Here is a 7,093-nt window from a genome sequence, read left to right on the forward strand (position 1 = left end):
TCAGGCTTGTATTCTGAAAAATGAAGAAGTAAGAGCAGTCTGAATGAGTGGACCCTAAAGTGTCACAGAGGTTTTTCATGCGCGAGACCGAGAGAGTGCCTTTCTTATTTACATTTTATATTGACGACGTTATTGTCCGGTTCAAATATTATAGATTATTTAGGCTAAAAACAACCTGACGATTGAATATAAACATCGTTTGACATGTTTCTATGAACTTTACGGATACAATTTAGATTTTTTGTCTGCTTGTTTTGACTGCGTTTGAGCCTGTGGATTACTGAAGAAAACGCGCAAATAAAATGGAGGTTTTTGGATATAAAGAGACTTTATCGAACAAAAGGAACATTTATTGAGTAAATTAATGTCTGCTGAGTGCAACCATATGAAGATCATCAAAGGTAAGGGATTAATTGTATCTCTATTTCTGACTTGTGTAACTCTTCTACTTGGCTGGTTACTGTTTGTAATGATTTGACTGCTGGGCTATGTTCTCAAATAATCGTAAGGTATGCTTTCGCCATAAAGCATGTTTTAAATCTGACACAGTGGTTGGATTCACAAGAAGTTAATCTTTAAACCTATGTAAAATATGTTTTGTTTTCTGAATTTTTATAATGAGTATTTCTGTATTTGAATTTGGCGCCCAGCAGTTTCACTGGCTGTTGAAGAGGTGGGACGCTAACGTCTCACGTACCCAAGAGAGGTTAATCCAGCCACTTTGTCACATTTCAAAAAGGCTTTACGGCGAAAGCATACCAAGTGATTATCTGACAGCGCCCCGCATACAAAAGCATGAAAAACATTTTCCAACCAAGCAGATGCATCACGAAAGTCAGAAATAGCGATAAAATAAATTGCTTACCTTTGAAGATCTTCATCTTTTTGCAATCCCAAAGGTCCCAGTTACACAATGAATGTTCGTTTTGTTCGATAAAGTCCTTCTTTATATCCCAAAAATGTCAGTTTATCTGGCGCGTTTGATTCAGAAATACACCTGTTCCAACTTGCCCAACATGCCTACAAAGGATCTAATAAATTACCTGTAAACTTGGTCCAAACATTTCAAACAACGTTTCTAATCCAACCTCAGGTACCCTAATATGTAAATAATCGATCAAATTTAAGACGGAATAAACTGTTTTCAATACCGGAGAAAAACAATGAGGAGCGTGCACTCATTCACGTGCACCAAAACACTAGAGTCCACCTGAGTGACACTTAGAAAGAATACGAATACTTCGTCATAAAAATAAAAAACATAGAACAATTTCTAAAGACTGTTGACATCTAGTGGAAGCCATAGGAACTGCAATCTGGGTACTAATAATTAGGCTCAACAACAAAACATTTCCTGGATGGATTGTCCTTGGGGTTTCGCCTGTCAAATCAGTTCTGTTATGCTCACGGACATTATTTTAACAGTTTTAGAAACTTTAGAGTGTTTTCTATCCAATACTATGCATATGCATATCCTAGCTTCTGGGCCTGAGTAACAGGCAGTTTAATTTGGGCACCTCAGTCATCCAAACTTCCGAATACTGCCCCCTAGCCTTAAGAACCATTGTGTAATCATAACAACTTACAGAAACTCAAGTCCTTTTGTTCATCTGACCTAGAATTCCTTACAATCAAATGCCGACCGCATTATCTACCAAGAGAATTCTGTTCAACTATAGTCACAGCTGTGTATATCCCCCCAAGCAGATACCTCGACGGCCCTGAAAGAATTTCACTGGTCTATATGTAAACTGGAAATCATATACCCTGAGGCTGCATTTATTGTAGCTGGGGATTTTAAGTTCTTACGTTAACAAAGCTAATCTGAGAACAAGGCTTGCTAAATTCTATCAGCATATCGAATGCGCGACATGAGCTGGTAGCATTCTGGACCATTGCTACTCTAACTTACGCGATGCATACAAAGCCCCCCCCCCCCCCTCCCTTTGGTAAATCTGACCATGACTCCATTTTGTTGCTCCCATTCTATAGACAGAAACTAAAACAGGAAACGTCTGTGCTAGCCAACGCTGGTTTGACCAATCGGATTCCACACTTCAAGATTGCTTCGATCACCTGGACTGGGATATGTTCCGGGTAGCCTCAGACAACAACATTGACCTATATGCTGACTCGGTGAGCGAGTTAATTAGCAAGTGCATGCATCAGTGATGTTGTACCCACTGTGACTATTAAAACCTTCCCTAACCAGAAACTGTGGATTGATGGCAGCATTCGCGCAAAAGCCCAGTCTGCTGTGCCCACATGCTTCAAGATGGCCGCCATTGTTCCTGTTCCCAAGAAAGCTAAGTTAACTGAACTAAATGACTATCGCCCTGTAGCACTCACTTCTGTCATCATGAAGTGCTTTGAGAGACCAGTCAAGGATCATATCACCCCCACCCTACCTGTTACCCTAGACCCACTCTAATTTGCTTACCGCCCCAAAAGGTCCACAGACGACGGAATCGCCATCACACTGCACTATCCCATCTGGATAAGAGGAATACCTATGTAAGAATGCTGTTCATTGACTACAGCTCAGCATTTAACGCCATAGTACCCTCCAAATTCATCATTAAGCTCGAGACCCTGGGTCCTGGACTTTCTAACGGGCCGCCCCCAGGTGGTGAGGGTAGGAAACAACATCTCCACCCCGCTGATCCTCAACACTGGGGCCCCATAAAGGTGTGTTCTCAGCCCTCTCCTGTACTCCCTGTTCACCAATGGCTGCGTGGCCATGCACGCCTCCAACTCAATCATCAAGTTTGCAGACAACACTACATTGGTAGGCTTGATTACCAACAACGACGAGACAGCCTACAGGGAGGAGGTGAGTGCCCTCGGAGTGTGGTGTCAGGAAAATGACCTCTCACTCAACGTCAACAAAACAAAGGAGATGATCGTGGACTTCAGGAAACAGCAGAGAGAGCATCCCCCATCCACATCGACGGGACAGTAGTGGAGAAGGTGGAAAGTTTTAAGTTCCTCTGCGTACACATCACGGACAAACTGAAATGGTCCACCCACACAGACAGTGTGGTGAAGAAGGCGCAACAGCGCCTCTTCAATCTCAGGAGGCTGAAGAAATGTGGCCTGTCACCTAAAACACTCACAAACTTTTACAGATGCACAATCGAGAGCATCCGGTCTGGCTGTATCACAGCCTGGTACAGCAATTGTTCCGCCCACAACCTCAAGGCTCTCCAGAGGGTGGTGCGGTCTGCACAATGCATCACCGGGGGCAAACTACCTGCCCTCCAGGGCACCTACAGCACCTGATGTCACAGGAAGGCCAAAAAGATCATCAAGGAAATGAACCACCCGAGCCACAGCCTGTTCACCCTGCTATCATCCAGAAGGCGAGGTCAGTACAGATGCATCAAAGCTGGGACCGAGAGACTGAACAGCTTCTATCTCAAGGCCATCAGACTGTTAAACAGTCTTCACTAACATAGAGTGGCTGCTGCCAACATACAGACTCAAATCTCTGGCCACTTTAATATATTTAATAAATGGATTTAATAAAGGTATCACTAGTCACTTTAAATAACACCACATTAATAATGTCTACATATCCTACATTACTCATCCCATATGTATATACTGTATTTTATACCATCTACTGCATCTTGGTTTATGCCGCACGGCAACCTCTCAACAATATTTTTATATGTACATATTCTTATTCATCCCTTTACATTTGTGCGTGTATAAGGTAGTCGTTGTGAATTTGTTAGATTACTTGTTAGATATTACTGCACTGTCGGGAACTAGAAGCACAAGCATTTCACTACACTTGCATTAACATCTGCTAACCATGTGCATGTTATCAATAAATTTGATTTGATCTGTATTCCCAGTCATTTCACATCCATAGATTCGGTACTAATTAATTTATTTCAATTGACTGATTTCCTTATATGAACTGTAACTTTGAAATTGTTGCCTGTTGGGTTGAGGAATAGACTAGAAACTCAGCTGTAGCTACATTCTAGTTATTGATTCATTATCAAGTTATTGATCACATCGTTTCTTACTTGACATAACTTATCGCATTGCTTCTCTCAGGTGTAACCGGAACGGCCAGACAGTGATGGGTGTGAACGGGCAACAGCAGGAAGCTCGTTTCTCGTTCGAGGCCTTCCACTTTGTCAAGAACAAGAACAGGACGCTGTCCACCTACCACCTGCACTGCTCTACCAGAATCTGCGAGAGGACTGTCTACACCTCCCTGCTCCAGGTCAGTTGCTGCTTCCTTGACCTTTTCCACAGCCTTATTTTGGAATGGATTAAAAAAATTCTCCTCATCAATCTACCCACAATACGTCATAATGACAAAGCAAAACTTTTTTTTTTTTTTTTAAATTTAGCATATATTTTTTTTTTTAACTGAAAGATTTACATAAGTATTCAGACCCTTTACTCAGTACTTTGTTAAAGCACCTTTGGCAGCGATTACAGCCTAGAGTCTTCTTGGGTATGATGCTACAAGCTTGGCACACCTGTATTTGGGGAGTTTCTCCCATTCTTCTCTGCAGATCCTCTCAAGGTCTGTCAGGTTGGATGGGGATTATTGCTGCACAGCTATTTTCAAGTCTCTCCAGATATGTTCGATCGGGTTCAAGTCCGGGCTCTGGCTGGTCCCACTCAAGGACATTCAGAGACTTGTCCGGAAGCCACTCCTGTATTGTCTTGGCTGTGTGCTTAGGGTCGTCTTGTTGGAAGGTGAACCTTCCCAGTCTGAGGTCCTGAGTGTTCTGGAGCAGGTTTTCATAAAGGAACTCTCAGTACTTTGCTCCGTTCATCTTTCCCTCGATCCTGACTAGTCTCCCAGTTCCTGCCGCTGAAAAACATCCCCACAGCATGATGCTGCCACCACCATGCTTCACCGTAGGGATGGTGCAAGGTTTCCTCCAGACGTGACGCTTGACATTCAGGCCAAAGAGTTCAATCTTGGTTTCATCAGATGAAACCAACCAGACCATTGTTTCTCATGGTCTGAGAGTATTTAGGTGCCTTTTGGCAAACTCCAAGTGGGCTGTCATGTGCTTTTTACTGAGGAGTGGCTTCCGTCTGGCCACTCTCCATAAAGGCCTGATTGGTGGAGTGCTGCAGATATGGTTGTCCTTCTGGAAGGTTCTCCCATCGCCACAGAGGAACTCTGGAGCTCTGTCAGAGTGACCATTGGGTTCTTGGTCACCTCTCTGACCAAGCCCCTTCTCCCCCTGATAGCTCAGTTTGGCCGGGCGGCCAGCTCTAGGAAGAGTCTTGGTGGTTCCAAAGTTCTTCCATTTAAGAATGATGGAGGCCACTATGTTCTTGTGGACCTTCAATTTTGCAGAAATGTTTTGGTACCCTTCCCCAGATCTGTTCCTCGAGAAATTCCTGTCCTGGAGCTCTATGGACAATTCCTTCGACCTCATGGCTTGGTTTTTGCTCTGACATCAACTGTGGGACCTTATATAGACAGGTGTCTGCCTTTCCAAATCATGTCCAATCAATTTAATTTACCACTGGTGGATACCAAGTTGAAGAAACATCTCAAGGATGATCAATGGACAGGATGCACCTGAGCTCAATTTCAAGTCTTATAGCAAAGGGTCTGAATACTTATGTAAATGTTAATTTTCTAAATAAATTTGCAAACATTTCTAAAAACCAGTTTTTGCTTTGTCATTATCGGGTATTGTGTGTAGATTGATGAGGAACATTTAAAAAAAATACATTTTGGAAAGGGCTGTAACTTGTGGAAAAGGTCAAAGGGTCTGAATACTTTCCAAAGGCACTGTAGATGATGCTAGTTATAGCCTATGACCTTGTGTAAGGAAGCTGTTCCAACCACCCCTATTCTTCCCAGAACTGCACGGACAACATCATCTGCTCAAGAAGGAGGCGGGAGGTCCAGTACACGTCTGTGACCAACACAGCCACAGTCAGCTCCGGACCCATCCGCACCCAAGTGGACAATGGTGAGCAAAAACCACTGATCATTCATGATCATCATTCGCGTCAGCATTCAATGGCCCATCAGCAAAATATTGACGACACAGTAACAATTTATGGATCACTTTTACTTACTGCACGTTCATATACCAGTAATGCCTTTTTGGTTAAGGGGGTTTTGATGTTATGAACGCAGAATTTCCTTCTTTTTTTACGCAGGTGATCCTGTCAGAATCGTATATGAAGGTATGCATCTTTTTTAAAATCATAATCATTGATATATCTACATGAAATGCACATACATTATTATACATTAAATTGAGTGCCTTCAGAAAGTTTTCACACTCCTTGACACTCTTCTACATTTTGTTGTGTTACAGCCAGAATTCAAAATGAATTCCAGCGTTGCTTTGGCTGTATGCTTAGGGTCATTGTCCGGTAGGAACGCAAACCTTTGCCCCAGTCTAAGGTCGCTTGCACTCTGAATCAGGTTCTCATCAAGGATCTGCCTGTGTTTGCATCCATTCATTGTTCCCTCTAACCTTACCAGTCTCCCAGTCCCTGCTGCTGAAAAGCATCCCCAAAGCATGATGCTGCCACAACCATGCTTCATGGTAGGGATGGTGTTAGACAGGTGATGAGCTGTGCCTGTTTTTTTCCCAGACATAGCACTTTGCATTCTGGCCAAGGAGTTAAATTTGTCTAATCAGCCCAACAGAATCTTATGCCTTATGCTCAGTCTTTCACCTGCTGTCATGTGCCATTTTCTCAGGAGTGGCTTCTGTCTGGCCACTCTCCCATAAAGCCTAGATTGGTGAAGTGCTATAGAGACTGTTGTCCTTCTGACTGGTTCTCCCATCTCAGCCAAGGAACTCTTTAGTTCTGCCAGAGTGGTCATTTGGTTCTTGGTCACCTCCCTGACCAAGGTCCTTCTTGCATGGTTGCTCAGTTTGTCAGACGGCCAGGTGGACTCCAATCAAGTTGTGATAACTGAAGGATGATCAAAGGAATTGGATGCACCTGAGCACAATTTGCAGTGTCATAGCAAACGGGTGTGAATATTTATGTAAATGAGATAGTTCCGCATTTCATTTTCAAAAATGTTTTCACTTTGTCGTTATGGGGTAGAGTCTAGATGGTTGAGAAA

The sequence above is a fragment of the Salvelinus namaycush genome, chromosome 3 (assembly GCF_016432855.1).
Source record: "Salvelinus namaycush isolate Seneca chromosome 3, SaNama_1.0, whole genome shotgun sequence".
Classification (NCBI taxonomy): domain Eukaryota; kingdom Metazoa; phylum Chordata; class Actinopteri; order Salmoniformes; family Salmonidae; genus Salvelinus; species Salvelinus namaycush.